The 17,574-nt window shown below is 44.3% G+C and overlaps 1 protein-coding gene and 1 long non-coding RNA gene across 3 annotated transcripts in view; both read right to left on the bottom strand.

Moving 5' to 3' along the window:
- Positions 1-17,574, bottom strand: part of TMEM178B (transmembrane protein 178B) — a 246,494-nt gene that overhangs the window by 8,996 nt on the left and 219,924 nt on the right. The window lies entirely within an intron of this gene.
- LOC133264861 (uncharacterized) lies at positions 10,813-16,038 on the bottom strand. The gene is made up of 2 exons (XR_009741786.1): positions 11,914-16,038; positions 10,813-11,881 (listed from the first exon to the last, which is right to left on the bottom strand). It is a non-coding gene; the product is annotated as an uncharacterized LOC133264861 (long non-coding RNA).

Raw genomic sequence — 17,574 nt, forward strand, 5'->3', positions numbered from 1 at the left:
CTCACTCAATTTAAGTACTTGTCAGCGAAGTCTGATGGCACAATCACAAGCCATTCACAGTGCCTTTGGGAACACTGCCCGGAGGCCAAGCACTGGCAGCCATCCTGGCACTGCCTGTGGGTACAGCACAGCTCCTCTCTGTCTTCTCCTCTTTACCCAGGCTCACTGGGCAGTGATCCTGGTGCATGACCTCCTGCACCCCTGTTCGTGAGTCCTGCAAGGCCTTGTGCTGCAGGAGCACACTCAATGTTCAATAACAGATGAGCACGTTATTAATAAATGTGTGACTCGGACCTAACTCTGCAGAGAAGTAGCAAGGATGGTGAAAATTAATTGGTTGCTGCTGGCAAAATGATGGAAAGGGACTGCTTAGTACAGGCTGGGACTATGCTGCATTTGCAGCAGCACTTCCTTAGAAGTCTTCGCAATAAGCTCTTGCAGATCTTGACCTCCATCCCTGCCTATTGGTGAGCAAAGCAAGGCAGACAGGGGGGTTGCAAGGTTTCTTGCGAGGCCCTTCAGGATGGTGCTATTGGAGAAGGGGGAAAAGCCTGGCTGACTGCCCATCCTGAGGCACAGCTTCCGTCAGGGCCATCTTCCTGTCTCTGTAGATGTTCCAGCTTGCCAGGTTTAGCTTGGGAGCATTTAGATCCTGCCTCAGACAACGTGGATCTCCACTCTGATGGTGAATGTTTCCATATCATCTGCCCTGATGGGCATCTCTTTGGGGCTCAGACCCAGAATGAAGATCTCAACAACTGCAGAGCCTCCTGGCCGAAAGGAAAAACTGACATGATGCACCTTTGGCAGGAACAGCAATGACAGCTGTGGTGGGAAGGGTGTCACCCAGGACACAGAGCTGCTGCTGCCACCTGCGACCACTGGCTCAGCCTCCCGGGAAACTGAGTATCTTCACAGAAAAAGCTGAACTCTGAGCATAGTATTTTTATCCTGGTTTCCTAAGGAAATGAATGTTCTGTCACTTCATGTCTGCCCATCTGTCCCCATCAACCCTTGAATCCCCTGGCTACTTGCAGTCAGTATCTGGGAAGAGATGCGAAGTGTGAGGTAATGCATGAATCTCCATCTGACAGAAGGGAAGGGAGGGAGGACTCAGCAGTCACCTGTTCTGTTTGAAAGCTCCTTATAAACCTCAGCACATGGTATTTTTTGCTGCAAACATGGTGGGTAGAGAACTCCTAAAGGGAACAAGGTATGTTGAATGAAGCAGAAATTGCAGCATGTCAGACAGGCACCCCAAGTATGAAACTGAAAAGTTGAGGTTTTGTTCAGTGCACGGAGCAACTTATTTCAGTCTCAGCCTCCTTTTCTCTGACAGGTTTGCAGGAAGATTGTAACAAAACAAAGCTAAAAAGGAGGAAATATACCTTGCTGCGAAGATGGGTATTTGGTTTTGTGCCATGTTTTACCTACCAGTTGAGGGTGTGCGTGCCTGCATGTGTACATGCTGTGTGTGCTCACTTGGAGTTTATTTAGCCCTCAGAAGGCATTAAAGTACTAAGCAGCTTTCTGTGCAGGGTTGTTTCAAATATATATGGCCAGCTGTGGCTATGAAGACTTTACCTGTGCATTTTAGTCCCTGCTCTCACCCTTTGCCTGCTTCTGCTTTTCCAAATCACATGCTCCTTATGGCAGGGTTTATTTCTCCCTTTATGTTCCTGGCACACACTGTGAGCATTGCTGTGAACAGTTAGCATAAACCAAAGCAAGCTCTGTAGTGCTTCTGGTTCTCTGTTTAATACCTCCCAAAATACTCACCATCACCTTTGACTGAAAGGGTTGTCTCTGGGGAGCTGAGCAGGGGGGAGGTGATTGCCCAGAGCTTAGACTATGTGACCTCTCTCGGGCTGTATCTGCTGGCAGTAAGCTGTCAGGCCGCTGGGCCTGCCCTTTGGCCACCAGCTCATTTCTTGGTGAAGAGCTGAGCTCCATCAGAGGGCTTTGCTATCACAGCCAATGCAGGCTTCATTCTGAGCAGCCAGCTGCAGGTGAGGTCCTCGCCTCCGGGAGACAGCCACTTTGAATTTCAGAACTGAGAAGACCAAGGGTTTATCTGAGGATGGGAAGAAATCACAGGGAATTAAGCAAAGGGAAAGCGCATTTTCTCACAGAGAATTCACGGACAGCCTTTGCAAGTGAATGGCAAATGCAGGATAGCAGAGAGAGGGTGGCCGAGGAACGCTGGAGACCCTTTGGCAAGCATGGGCCCTGCAAGCTAAGCTTTGGTGTAGCAGCAGCCTTGTCTGCTCCTGGCTGGCGGTAGGCTGACTGCTTTGGCGTGGGTTAGCAGGCTGATAAAGTCATAGCTGAGCTGGCGTAGTTCTTCCACTTCTGTCTGATGCAAATGAACAAGAGCACACTCCCCCTGAGCAGGGAGGCAGCAAAAAATTTAGTAAATGCAGCTTTTGAGGTGGTCTGCTTTTGGTCTCTGCAGGAAAAGAGCTCAGCCGTGACTCTTTAGAGGGCCCCTGGGGAAGAGCCTGATAATGTAATGGAATAATGAGTGTCGAGCTATGAAAGCATTTCATTACCAGCATCCTCACCCCATGCAGCACCAGTCTGCTGCAGTTATCATGTGCTTTTCACAAGAAAGGTCACCGTGAGATTATCCTGCCTCTGAAACAGAGTGGTTGCATTTCAGTGAGAGGGTCTTCACTCCACTGCAGGCAGAAAGCATTAGCAGATAGATACCCAAAGCAAAGGGAAAACTGCGCTTTGGGGTGCTACTCAGGGGAAGAGCAAAGAATTTCACTGCTCTTAAGAACAGGAGTTGTTGCCTCTCTGTTCAACCTGCCGAGGCCCCGCTGTGTCACAGAGGAAGCCAATGGGTATCTTTCTCTCTCCTAAACCTAATTCTTAAAATACTCACTACTTTCCTTCCCAAGTGAGTAGTTATTTCCCTTCATGACCAGGTAGAGTCTTGAATAGATGGAGGTATCTTTGAGGGCAATGGTGCTAATTCAAAGTGGGATTTGGACCACGAGAGATGAGCACTCCTGCTATACTTCCCAAACTGTGAGCTGCTGAGTGCAGCAAGATGGGGAGATAAGGCAGCCTCAGCCCTTGCCTTCCCGACTGAGATAGCCTGACAAGGGCACAGCAAGCCCCTGCTCTGCCACAGGCGGCTTGTGTGATGTTGACTTATTCAAATCCCTCCGTTCTCTGCGTCCTATGTGGTGAACTACAGCTAATGAGTCTTTCCTTCTCTTGCTCGCTGTCTGCTTTGTCTAGCTGGGTTGCAGGCTCCTGTGCAGTGCTATGGCATTACCTGGTGTCTCCTCTCGCACCAGAGGGCTGGACCCCCAGAAGTGAGCAAAGCAAAGCACCATCGAGCTGACAGCAGTAGGGGTGGGCAGCCTGAACACTGCAGGGAGCAACAGTGCATTGCGGGTTAACATTCAGCCCTCACAGGGCTAATGCAACCCTGGCGTTCTATGCACAAATCTTCCCCTATGTCAGGCCACTCTCTTTCTGCAGCACTCTCTTTCCTGCAGGCCCTTCCATGACAGTGTCTGTAGCTCAGCTCCTTCCATTTGTGTTCTTCTTCCCCCTTCCCCGTATAGGTGCTGAGCAGCTAAATCCTCTGATCTGGCAGCCATGTTCCTGAAGCTTTCCCTGCCATCAGTGCCATGAGACAGGGCACCTGCTTTCTGCCCTGCAACAAAGCGAGCTCTACAGGCTTCCATTTTTAGCACCAATGAATCACGTTGTCTCTGCTCATGGCAGAGAGAAAAGACCTTAGCAGCCCCTAGTTATTTGCTGCTAAACCAGAGGTTTCACTGAGCAGGCATGGATGGCTGGGTGGGCAGCTGTGCCAGGCAGCAGAAGCAAGAAGATGAGAGTTTTAATTGAAAGGGTTTTACTTCTTCATGGTGCTGAATATGCCACTGTACAGCTTTAACTCCCTTCATGTGTCTTGGGGGAGTTGCCAGGTTCTGCACCCTTCAGCAAGCTCTTTCCCCTCTTACTCTGTGCTTTATTTGTAGGAGCAGGCATGTCATAAGTACGGGTAATGCAAGTGATATCACTAGAAATGTGGCAAGATTTCTCACTTCCTCAGCCATTAGTGACAGAGAAGAGGTCAAGGAACATATGTTAGTACCAATGAGGTTTTTGACAGAGAATTCACTCTTACTCTCCTCCCTTCAGACCTTTCATTTGGTTCCTTGTTGCAGTTGATATTTTAGACAGCACCTCTTTGGCGACAAGATGGACCCCATCCTGAGAACTGCAGCAGATAGGTTGGTTGTTATTGCTACAGCCCAAAGTCTGTCACTAAAAACCAGTCAGCTTGGGAAAAGCCATCAGCCAGAAGAATGTGCCAGGCACATTCTGGCAGGATGTTTAGATGCCTCCTTCTTTTTGACTGTCAGGTCTTGGTAGGTACAGCTGCTCAACCAGGTAAAAACAGCCAACACTGGCAATTTCAATATTTAACACCATTCCCAACAAAGTAATTGTGGTTTAAAAATACCTTGCCAGCATTTTTTTTTAAATAATTTAGTTCTAGTTAATTAATTTAAAAGTAATTGATTAAAAGATAAAAAAGTTGTGGTTTTGTCTTAGACCTACTCTTGCATTTCCTCTGCTTGCACGCTCTAAAGAACTTTTGTCCATTCCTTTTACTTTCCTTCTATACCTTTGGCCTATTTTTTATACCTTTACAGTTGTTATGAATACCCTGATCTTTGGGTGCTCAACCTGGGACACATGAAGCCCAACTCTAGTTGCACACTCAAAGCTGTGTAGAAAATGCCTGTCTGATTTGTTATTGTTGGCCTGAGGACGCAAGTGCAATGAGGAAGCACTAATATGAGTGCAGGGTTGTACCTGCCAAATTGCCCAAAGCCTTTACAGCTGAGCACTGAAAACCCAAAAGGCTGTATTTCATACTCACTTTTGTTTCTTTATTTACTAGGGGAAGGTGGGTGATAATCTACTGCGATGTCTCTATACATTTCAGTCAATTCACAGGCTTCTAGATGTTAAGTGGCCACAGAAAGAGATTAATGGTATTAAAGTACATACAGTTCCCAAGGCTCTGGTAGGAATCAATCCCTTCTATGACAGGCAGAAAAACCTCTTCATAAGTAGTCAGGTTGAGATACTGGTTGTGCTTGTAGTTTCATAGTGTCATGGAATCATAGAATAGTTTGGGTTGGAAGGAACCTTCGAAAGCATCTGGTCCAACCCCCGTGCAATGAGCTGGGACATCTTCAACTAGATCAGGTTGCCCAGAACCACATCCAGCCTGGCTTTCATTGTCTCCAGGAATGCAGCATCTTACAGTGTTTCTGATCAGAAGCCATATAATCATTATTACTAGTGGTTTGAAAAGAGCATTTCCAGTCCTTTTCCAGTGCTCCAGTGGTCAGAGGCCACCCACCTTCCTGTTCTGCTCTTTGTCCTCCCTTCATCTGAGGAAGGGGATGGTGAGAGGTCTCCAGCCCCACTCCCAACACAAGCAGATGCAGCCGCTTAAAACACACAACATGATTTTTTTATTTGTTTAATCAGTTTACATTCCACAACTGACAGTTTACTTATTTATTCTTTAATTTTCCATGAACAAGTTGTTTAGTTAGTTACCAGACAAGATTTTAATCGATGGAAATACAGTCTTCTGTGCCGATCTGGATAAAACCAAAACCAAACCAAATCAAAACAAAAGGAAAACTGTAAGATGTAGCCAGTTTTTTTGGCAAAGTCCTACGATGCTTTCTGCGACTTTTGTCTCTTCAAAGTTATAGGGGTTTGCTCACTTTCCCTGTTGGTTCCCTGATCTCAACCCTGCCACTAAAATGATCCTTCAGGGCAACAGTCCTGCAAACACCGATGCCCGTGCACAAACACCCGTGTGTCTGCAGATTAGCACCTTAAAGTAACAGAACAAGAAGTTAGGGGTTGTTTCACGTTTAAACAACTTCTGTTCACCTCTTCTCAAACAGATTACAGGAAGAAATGGAAAAGTACAATACACTTGATAAGATCCTGCATTACTTGTGAAATCAGCCACCACACTCACATCTTACCAGAGCGACCTATCGCAATAGTCAGTTGTTGCTGATGTGTTGTTAGCACCGATGGCCACAGGAGCCACTTTGCTTCTTGTAGCAGCACAGGAGTCCAAACTTCGCAGGACAAGCCACTCTTGAATACTTGTGACAACTGGATGTTGCTACCCAAAACTCATTAAACTGTGCACAGATTGGCTAAAAAGTGCTCCACTTGGTTGAGAGGCTGCATACACAGTTCAAATATCCTTGACAATGCTCGAAACATAATGAGAAATGGCCACATTTTTTGATTTTCAAAATATGTTGAAGTTTAATATATTTTAATGTAATTCCCAATCTAGCAAAGCAATTAGGCAGGTGCCTAGCTTGAAGCATGGCAATAGCATCATTAATGGAACATTCGTGCTTGGAATTAAGCATGTGCTTCGTGGGATCAAAGCTCTGTAGCAGTGCTCTGATGAAGTCAGGATCCTGAGTGTCCTAATCCTGGCTTTCACCTTTACAGCCACTGCAGATTTGGATAAACCAGTTACAGTCTGGGTTTTCAAGAGTGCTGAAAACAGAAGGCTCCACCTGCAACTAGCAGAAATTCCAAGGGGGCATCAAACCACTGAACATCAGGTCTTTTCTCAGGTTTTTGGCTTCCCATCTCTAAAATGGCTATAATAACTACCTGCCTCAGACAGGTCTGGTGGGACTCGTAACACTTTCTGAAGACAAAACATGCCAAATAAATGCATCATATCAATGCATTTCTCTGAGTATGCCTGAATATTGTGGCATTCTAGGTCTTTTCTAATCCAGCTTTGTTATGTGTGTGCTGCACTTAGAGGAAACATAAACATCTGGCCAAGATGCATTTACATGATGAATGTCTTCTACCAGTCATATTATTTTACTTGGGAATGTCCTAGAAAAGTGCTGACATGCTTCAATTCACAAGTATTTCAGTAAATTATTATCCTAAGCCTCCCAAACTGTAAATTAGAGACAGTGGTGATTTCAGCTTTTGTCATCACCAAAGGATGGTTATGAGAATTGGTTCATTTCTTCTAAACAAAAAGATGCTTTTCCTTAAGGAATAAAAGGACCAATGTAGGAACCAAGGAAGGGGAGCCCTCCAAAACCTTTTGGCTAGTGTGGTAGCTCATGGCTAGGGTGAATATCACTTGGGGCAGAAGAAATCCTAAAGAGCAAATACCTGCATGAGATGCAGTTGCTGTGGATGAGGGAGAGTCCAGTGAGTCTGATTTTTCACTGACCCTTGTGCAAACCGCTGATGCCTTCACATAGGCTTGTTTTGCCATGCCTACACCTATTTGCCATAGGGGTGTGCGATGGCGTAAGTGTGAGTCAGTGAGAAGTCAGATCCAGACTCTGAACTGTCCGAGTGGTTCATGAAGCATGGTGGGAGCTTGCAAGGCAAGGTGATAGTTTAGCTCTCTGATGTGAGAGGGCCACGTGAGCTCCACCCATCTTCCTGCCTATCCCCTAGGATCCCTCCAGTGCCAGGCATTGTTGCTGTCCCATGCGAGGCTCCCTGCTGCAGGGTCACAGGAGTAGTTATGGCTTTTGTTAGGAGGTGAGACTTTTTTTTTTAAGAGAAAGTGTAGAATTATCCAAGAAGATAATCCAAGAGCAGCATGGGGATGAGAGGCCAGGCAGGCCCCTCTTGGCAAGCTACACCCTTGGCAAAGTCAGTGCAGCTGGGAGGAGAGTGCAGGATGGACACATAGGGCTGTTGTAAAGAATGGGAAAGAAAGATAAACTGGGACAGAGCCACCCTTTAGAGCCACTTCCCATTTGATGTTGAACATTATCACCTTTTAAAAAGAGGTTTCCTTTGACAGTAAAACTCTGAAAAGTCTGCTAGAGCCTCATGGGACACAGTGAGTTGACAGCTAAAAGAGCAACCTTTGAGAGTCCTGTATTCCAGGACCCTCACCACCCCTCTCACAGAGAGGGAGGGCAGGAGGGCAGTGATGAGAATTTAGGACCCTTCTGAGAAGTCTTTCAGAAAATGGAGCTGCATCCTTATATTTGATTTATCCTCAAGCTACTCTTCATTTCCAGAGCTCACTCTTAAAGCCTTTATTTCTTTTTCACAGACATTTCAAATAACAAAGCAGCCACATATGCAAGAGTTGGTATTGAATAGGATTTAGAGAAATGTGTCTTTACGGGAAGCATCTCTATATTCTCACACAGAGGGAGGAAAAGGAAGAAAGGGAGATATATCTGACTCCTCAAAAAAAGGAAAGGGAGAACAGGAGAAAAATGTCAGGATGAAACAGTACTGTTTGGTCACGGTGGTACCATGCTGGAAAATAGCGCAATCCCTGGAACTCAGCTTTATCTTCCACTTTCTAGCTAAAGTCTTTCCCTAAGTACTGATACACAGTGTTGAATCCTTTCTTTACAGGTCCCTGCAGGGCAGCCAAAGTCCGTCTTGCCATAACCCTAACCATATTTTTTAAAATCAAGTTGTTCTGAGAGATGGGTGAAGATCGTCAACTCACTGACTTATATTTAGCTGTAGAAATAAGTAGTAGTGACCATATGTTGGTTCACTTAGCCCTCGAGTTTCCAGAAATCAGTTTAATTCTCCCACTCCTCTGGCTGTGTTTCTTTTATTCAGCTGAAATATGGGAATATACAAGATCTCCAAAGTTCTTATACTGGATTAAATTGCTGGTCCCTTCAGACAGACTCAATATGCAATTCCAGAGTTTGGCTCTGAGAGACTCTAACCATAAGATGGAGACGTATGTTCAGCCTTGTCAGAGCAGCTTTCTGAATACAGTCACAGTTCATTTGCTTGTTGAGTCCTCAGTTTAGTGTTTCTGAGGAAAACTATAATCCCAACAATAAGGGATGAAATTGCAATCACTTTCATCTCCGTACAAGCTGCCTGTAAAGCAGTTATCACGATTGAAAAAAAAATATTAAACTACCCAAACTGTACCTTGGAGGAGAATTTTTTGATTATCACTACCAGCTAGATCACTTTTTACAGGCAAGTTTGGGGATGGAGCAGGAAAGTAACCTTTGAACAGCTCAGCCATTCAAACGTTTAGGATGTAAATTCACACTTTGAACTGCTTCAGTAATGCCCAAGACTGGCAGAGAAAGCTGAAGAGGTCAGACCAGAGATCTCTGACCTCCATCACTAGGACCACCACAAGGAATTCACCTTAAATGCAGGTTCCAGGGGTTGGGGCAAACACTATCCTTTGCAGTCATTTTGCAATTTGGGAGGAGAAGCCTCCCATGAACATCTCCTTTTGTTCCAACAGTGAACAATGAATACCTATGTTTTGCATGGTGAGCCAGGCCATGTGTCTGAAGCACAGGGCCATGGCTAATCCCCATATGGATGCTCTTCTACACTAAGTCCCTGATTCATCTCACCAGGATTTAAGATCTTTTAAGATCTTGGGAATACCCAAGATACGTGAGTGGTCACTCTATGGAGCAAGAGAGAGCTCCTAAAGCAGTCTTAGATGTCAGTTTCACTGGTTTACCATCTAGAAGCAACTTTCTTTTTTCATTACCTATACAAGAAATGAAAAAGATGAGCTTGTTAACATAAAGAGCTCAGTTAAGTGCTTAAGGTTAACGAGGACAAATGCAGGTCAGAAAATCCAGGACTTTGTGTAGCTTGACTTCATCCGCAAAGATGCTCCACACAAACATACACCTGGTGCAGAAGAACAGCATCCATACAAAGGGCCTCTTAATAAAGGGTGAGTGTCCTGAGAGAGCTAATGTGGAACAGAAATTCTGCTGTTGGCTTTTTCAGTCTATTTCTTTTTCTTAAAAAAGCCCTTGAGATTAAGTCTCATATATTCATGACTGGATATACGTGTTTGGATATGCGTGCCGCTGGCTTTAGTGGGGCACAGTGGCAGAATGAGTATTTTCCTGGGAAATAGAACTTTTTCATTTGTTTCAATTTAAATCTGAGATATATGAGGATTGTGAAAAAGAAACAGTCCTTTGCCTGAAATTCTGTACATCAACCTCACCTTATCTCAGGCAATCATGAAGCTATAGACACTGTTCATAGATTTACAAATGTATATACATATATACACATATCTACATGTATATGTGTGTCAGCCTAGGGGCTAGATTTACCACTGCCTTATTCCAGCCACACACAAGTGTAATGGTTGTTTTTTACAAAAACAGATTGGTATAAAGTTGGAGTGACCTATCAGTGACTGTTCCCGTGTCTATGCAAAACATCAAAAGTGGGCTAACATACAAGTACAGCCCCCTTACCTAATTCCCCTCATCACATATACTCATAAATAGGATCCAGTCTTACAGTTGTTAATGAAGCAGATTTCCCATTGATTCCAATGATCTATAATCAAAGGGAATTTTACGTGAGGAAGAACTGAAAGTTCAAGCCCATTTTAAGTACAGCTTACAGCTTTGAAAGTTGTAAAGTGTGTCCTACTAGGCCTCAAAAAGTTTTAAAAAAATCCAAGTCAGTGCAGAAAAATATCTTCAAAAGTCCCCAAATACGCTTTTCTGTGTAAAGTGGGGGAAATTTTGTCCTGCAAAAGATCAAATGGCAAATACATAAATGTTAACAATGTAAGTGACAGAAAAGTTTGTTAGACGTCTGTGACTGTTGTTGGTGCCCAGGAGTTATAAATAATTCAGTATGCTCTAACTGAATGGTCAAAGGCTGCACTTTCATTGTTCTGATTACTTGAACCTTTTCCTTGCAATCTATATTGTTAATGAATAGCCTTTCTTAAAAAAATACAGCCTTATGCCCAACAGCCAGATGAAGACTGTTCTTGAGATAAAAGGTCACAAAAGCTTAAGCCAGTTAGGAGCATATATGTTTGGGGCTTTTAAATATGTGGGTACCAAAGGCATATAGTATTTTACTCCTATTCACTGCCTAAGGAAAAATTGGATGCTGAGGCTCTTTTGTGGAGCTGGCCCCAGGAGACCGAGCCATACCTGATTCATGCTCCTTGGTGTCTAACATCACTTTGAAACTGGGGCAAAACACGGGTGACACAGTTTTATGAAGGCTCGGCTCTTAATCTCATCCACAGCAGAATCACTGTTACTGTTTGCATATTTCTGACCAGCTGGCAAAATAACAAGGCTGCTTGAAGGGATTGCCTTTACAGAGATATTCCTATGCTATGCTGCCACAGGTAGGGCTCAGAGCCACGGGATATGGAGCTTCCTGCTGTGCCAAGCAGCATTAACTGCAGTTTTCATGCTGCTGACAGCCCACACCAGCCGTCTGCAGAGGACAGACTCAGGTGGTGTCCTGCCAGGGCGCTGCCTCTCAGCACAGAGGGATTTGTACACCAGAGGATCATAAACATTTTTGATTTGGAAGTGATATGGTGCAATTTGTTCTCCTGTGGCTGAGGCCATCTGTGTTAGAGAAGCACCTTGCAACAGCAGGTTGCAAGAATCAATCTTATGAATAACAAGGCTGGCCTGACGGGACTTCATTTTCCTTCAGCCTTACTCAGGAAGTGATGCCTGTACGTATTTCACATGAGTGGTCTGTGGCACTACAAGGTAGGAAGGACTCTGGGGCACAACTGAAGGCAGGTAGGACTTGTGGACACAACTGCATTTTTGGAGGTAGGATGGCTAGCTCAAGGATTGACTGGATCAGCAGTAGCTCTGTCGAAACCCTACACTGAAGAGCACTGATGGTCAGCTCTGGAGTCTTGCTGCATTGTTTCAGGGTGTTTCTGCCCTGAGCTGCTCACTGCCTCCCTTTTTGGGGGATGTATCTGGCCAAAGGCAAAATGCACAGAAAGAAACACGTATTTGTGTCATCTCAGCTGCTTCCTTTCCCCTGCATCTCTGGGATCAGAACAATACTGGCAACTCTTTCTTACATATCCAAATACATTTTGATGGTGAATACCCAAATGGTCCCAGTTGTACTGTGCTTCCCCATGTCTCTTCAGCGGATAATTTCCATGGGTTCTGCATACACAACCTAGCACAGACACAGATGGCATCTGAATTGCGCTCTAACTCGTGAGTTAATTATAAAAGAATAGAAAACAAACTCTCATGCTGCATTTTGCCATGTATTTCCTCTCTGTATAGTACACATATTCACAGGTTACTAGCACCCACATCATATGGGTTGTGCATGTGTGTGTGTCTAGGGAAGGAGGGGAGTGAGGGTGCCCATGTATATACACCCTACGCAAGAAAACGTTTGAAGTCACTTTCTGCCACTCTGCAGGAGTGTTAATCAGTGAAGGAAATATAAAAGTGCAGTCCTAGGATGGTCTGACAATTCCTGCTGCTGATGCTGTGGGCGACATTGGAGCGTCCTCACGTAATTCTACCAATGCTCGTCAATTCTGACCTATAGCAACTGCTGTTAGGTTTCCTTTTTTTTCAATCCCTCACCTTCCCTGGAGATAATCTATCTAAGCCTCTGTTATTTTCATTGCAAATCTTCCCTGAGCAAGGAAGGACAACAGATCTGTGATTCTGAAGTGCTTTACTAGAGGTGACCACCATTTCATTTCCCTCTTGTGGCCTATATTGAGGCAATCGTCTAGGCTTTCTCCAAGTTAAATCCTAAACACGTGTAAGGCACACTGTAATTAAATTGACAGCATTGTACCAGGCTCCAGAAGGAAAGGTAGTATCTGACAACTATTTAAAGCCAAAGATTAGATACTGTGTGTAAGCACGCATTTAATTTTCAGTGTTAACCAAGACAGCACTAAAACATTTTCTAAGGCACCTGATCCAAAACTCACTGGAGCCAAGGGGAAGCTTTCTAATGGACTTCAACGGACTATGGAACAGATGCATTATATTCCTGGCTATAACTCGAAACAGTAGGGCTATAAGTTTTGAGCTAAGCCCTGTCTTTATGAGCTTTCAGTTTAGACTGTCAGAATTAAGACTGTATAGATCTGGCCTGGAGTCTGTTATCAAACTTTAGGCTTTCTTGAAACTGAGTTCCTGACCTTGGAAATTCATCCATCAGTAATCTTTACATGCTGTTTGTGCTTCACACACGCTCTTTACTCTTTGTCTCTCAGTGGCGCCTGGCAATCATTCAGAGCTGTCTCAGTTTTTCACCTTGAGCCTTCCCTTGCTGGCTGGGTGAGCACAGCAGTATGGGCCATGAAAAAGCGCAAAACCTGGGGGCAATGAAATACAGTGTTGGTTTGTGTGAATGTGCCTGAGCACTCCTACAGCCCTTCTAGGCTTATGTAGAGACACACAGAAGAAAGAGCCCAAATAATGTATGTCTTTATTTAAGCTATACTTGGTAACATATTATTTCCTCTCCATTTCACTGCTGGCAGTTAGCTTGGCACTCAAGAATTAAGGACAGATTACAGTGATTTTCTTCTGAGCTCTGTTTATCAGTGGGCTCCAGGGATGAGCCTGATTTGGTGGTGCTGCATAGTGGGTAAATGGACAGCCATGGAGACACAGTCTTCCAGAAAAACCCTTAGGAATCTGAGATACCCTCTGCATATCAATCCTCTCCCTCACCAATGCTGTTTTGTTCACCATCCAATGAACTGCACAGCTAACATGCCATAGTTGAAAGTGGTCCCAAATGACTTGCATCTACAGGAAAGCAGAATACCTGAACTCTCACAATTTTCTCCTTAGACGATGAGCATCCTCTGTTTGGAGGACTCTGAGGCTTTTTTTGTGTTTGTTTTGTGAGGGTTTTTTGGTTGGTTGGGTTTTTCTCTTCTATTTGTTACTGCAGCTGAAATAACATTTAAAAGAGTAATTGCAATTTTTCAGAAGCAATATTTCAGAGGAATTGCTCTGGTCACTGGTGGTTTGTGATCCACTTGTGACTGCCCCTGGAATAGAATGAAAGGAAAAAAATCCCAACTAGAAATATAACTGGAGGGGCTCTACTATTTAGATCAGGAAAGATCAGTTGTGTGTTTGCAGAGAGGGAGAAGAGAGAGATGATAAATACAGGTGGCCAATATGAGTCAGAAATTTTAACACACAAACAGCTTTAGCTTGAAGAAGAGGGTGTCCTATACAGTACATGAGATTCAGAGCACATGTACTCCTGCCATGTAGCCCCATCACATATATAGTGCTCCCAGCAGAGATGGATAGCAAATCCCCTGTAGCTAACTCATCGTGGTCACAGGAAAACTTCACTGTACTATAACTGAATCACCACACGCAAGATCTCAGCCTACAGATCACAATAGGTTGAGCCAATTCATCCTGTGTCCCTGGGACTCGTATTTTATGACATCTATGTTCTTTGCAGTCAAGTTCTTCTGTGGTCTCTGGAGCATAGAGATATGTTGTCCCAGCAGTGCAACATGAAAGTCCATGGGAGGGAAAGAGCCTTTTGCCTATGGACCCTGCATTCCCACCTCACAGAAAGGGAGACCAAACAAGCCCTGGTATATCAGGCTAGGACAAGAATGTCACTTTATCTACAAGGGGAGGGTAAGAAGAGAGGAGCGGGGCTGGACTCTGCAGGAAGCTGAACATCATCCAGGAAAGAATATTCTTAACTTTAAGCATATGAACAGACTACCAAAGCTGAGGTGATTAGTCACATGCTCCAAGTAAAGAACATGCTTAGGCGCTTTGCCAGAACAGATCTGAGGAATGGGGGTCAAGCCGTTTAATGCTGGGATGACAGCTAACATGTCTAATTAACTACTCCTCAAATAGAAAACCAAACACTCATCAAAAAGCTTGAATCTTTGTTCAGAAAGACAATTCAAAGCCTCCCCAGAATGCAGAAACTCAGACTAGATGCGAGTGTGCTTTGGCTCAGGACAGATGGAGACACTAACCATTGCAAATTTGGATCTGGATGTTATTTTGAGTCAACCCTTTTCTAAAGATGAGCCTGAGCCAACAGAAAGCTGTGAGCCCCATGTAAGAGTACTGAAAGCACACAGAGCTCCTCCCAGTTCTGTGAGTAGCATGGGGGGAAATTCACAGTATCCCAAGGGGGTTTTGCTCTTACCCGAGGCAAAGACAAGAGAACCGGTGTTTGGAGAAATGGTCCCTTTGGGGATCCAGTTTGAGACTAAGGTAACAGGATTATCTGCTGCTTCAGACACTCCCATAGTTTTTAAGATACTCCATAGCCACACAGGCCTTACAGAGCCTATGGTATAGCAAGTGGAAAATCACAGAATTGGCCCAAAGATCCAGGGTTAACACTCTTCTGTTGTAAAAAAAATAATCATTACCCTCTTCCACCATTGCCACACACAGACAAACGCACAGGCTCATATGCAGCTTGTAAACCAACACCAGAGAAGGCAAGAATACCATCAAGGCAGAACTATTTGTGCCAGCTGCAGAAAGCAAGGAAAGCTTTGAGAATCCTTAAAACAGCAAAATCATGTCAATTTCTTTACATCTTGCTGCAATACCACTTTCAAAACTGTATCTGTATAAGAAGACACCCTGTGAACAGTCACAGACCACAGAAGCATACATCATCACAGGAGCTCTCATGCTGCTTTCCGTGCCACAGGGCCTGGAGGTGGACTCCAACCAGATACCTCTGTGCTATTTAGTTTGCCTGGGTCACTCCAGGTATCTGTGTTCACATGAAACACCTTCCCTATCACACTCGGCACTGCAGAGGAGGAAGAAAATTTGCATTCAAAGCTGATTTAATGAAAGTTATCATTTTCCTAAAGCATTAATATCTTAATGGGAAGTTAGGGTTTTTTTTCACAAAACTTTTCATACTTCAAAAAATTTCTGAATGTTTTTATAGTCCTTATTTGGTTTTCATTTATGGGTTTTCTGCTTTCAGTTTTCATTTTGCTTTCCAAGAGCTGTTTAGTGTTAATTTCCTTCTCCTGTTCAATGGTAATTCATCAGCCTCCTTACCTAGTAGGCACTTGCACAGTCAAATGGTTTCAAAGGTTTTCAAAACCACTCTATTTGAAAACCTTGCCAGGAAAAAAAAAAAAAAACAACAAACCAAAACCCCAAACCCTCCCTAATCGACTTAAAAAGGAAGTTTCTTCAAAAAGCTCGCATTATCAATCAACATGAATAAATAAATACTTTCTCTGGTCATGTCAAATGGAAAATGAAATGAAACTTCAGTTGTCGGGTGGCACTTTAATGGCAACACACTGACTTGTCAGATGGCACTGGCATGTCTGGGGAGTTTGTAGAATAGGGAAAACAAAAGCTAGGTGGCTGGGTGAGAATGAAAGAAAACCAAATCTACCTTACTCCAACACGACCTCCAGAAACTTCATTCATTTGGGCACTGTTAATAAAGCAAGAACAAGACACAAGGTGTAACAGGGAGGGAAGCAGGGCTGGCAGAGGAATATCTGGCTATGCAACGGTCTTGCATAAGAATTATTCATTGGTTAGATTTTTTTAACCAAAGTACTGTTTCTTGCTGTGTAACTGCCATGACCTGGAAATGAATGCCTCAATTTCTGTGCAACAGCACAGTCTGAACAGGTTTCCTTCGTCTCCTGGTGAGATTTTTTTAGATGCAGAGGGTGACTTTTTATTGGCTCATGAGAGCTGATGGCATGCAGATATCGTGTAAGAAAGGATTGCTGGTACTATCCCTGAATTAAGAGCATGTTGGGTTGAGTTGGTTTTGGGGAGGCCTTTTTACTTTGCCTTCTCTCCCTTTGCCTGTGCATTTGACAGTGGCACCCTTACTCCTGCATATGGCCATTCAGTCATTGTCTTTTAAGACTCCTTTTAGTTACTCCTTTGGCCCTTCCTCCCCACCTTCCCCTCAGCCACTGGTCCCCTGCAAGGACCCACTGCCATCAAAACCAAAATGCTTTGCTTCCTCTAACAGCATTCACCCACCTCTCCAGACTTAGCTGTTCATTTAGCTCTTCTGGACCTATGACTTGAATAGATCATAGGATGGGAAGAGCAGAGGGAAGGAGAAAAGAGACACTTTGGGGAAGTGGAAGTAACAGGAAAAAGAGAAAGACCAAAAAAGAGAGAGTCCCATTTGCAGATTCACAATTATATCATACAATGCTTGAGCTCTTGGGAAATGGATCTCTGTTCTCTGCATCTGACCTTTTTGCTTCCATCTGTACACAGTTCTCCCAGATGGAGAGTGGAGATGTCCAGTGAACCGGGGAGATTTCCAAAGACAAGATGTGGGAACGTCTTATTTGGCATACATGAACACAACAAGAGGCGTCTCTTACTTCTCCCTTACAAAAGTTGGCTCCCTTTCCTCCTCAGCAATGGCTTTTGCCCAGTTGTCTTAAACATCCGAACTAGAAACTTGATGAAATCCCACTCCAGCAAATATCTGGGAAGAACAACAGCCATGGCTCCCCCCACCTCCCTTCTCCTTGGTCGGTCTTCCCTTGGATCCACCATCCTGAACTCTCAGATGCTCCGTGAAAACAAAAAAAAACATCCTGAAATCCACCAGAGGAGACATGCTGTCTCAGACCTGATGGCTGTCCTCGCGCTTCCGCAGTTGCGGTGCCTCAGTCTTGGGCCACAAACACAGCATGGATGGGTT

The sequence above is a fragment of the Pezoporus flaviventris genome, unplaced genomic scaffold (genome assembly GCF_033815535.1).
Source record: "Pezoporus flaviventris isolate CSIRO_AGI_PZ_B2104156 unplaced genomic scaffold, CSIRO_AGI_Pfla_v1 ptg000002l, whole genome shotgun sequence".
NCBI classification, from domain to species: domain Eukaryota; kingdom Metazoa; phylum Chordata; class Aves; order Psittaciformes; family Psittacidae; genus Pezoporus; species Pezoporus flaviventris.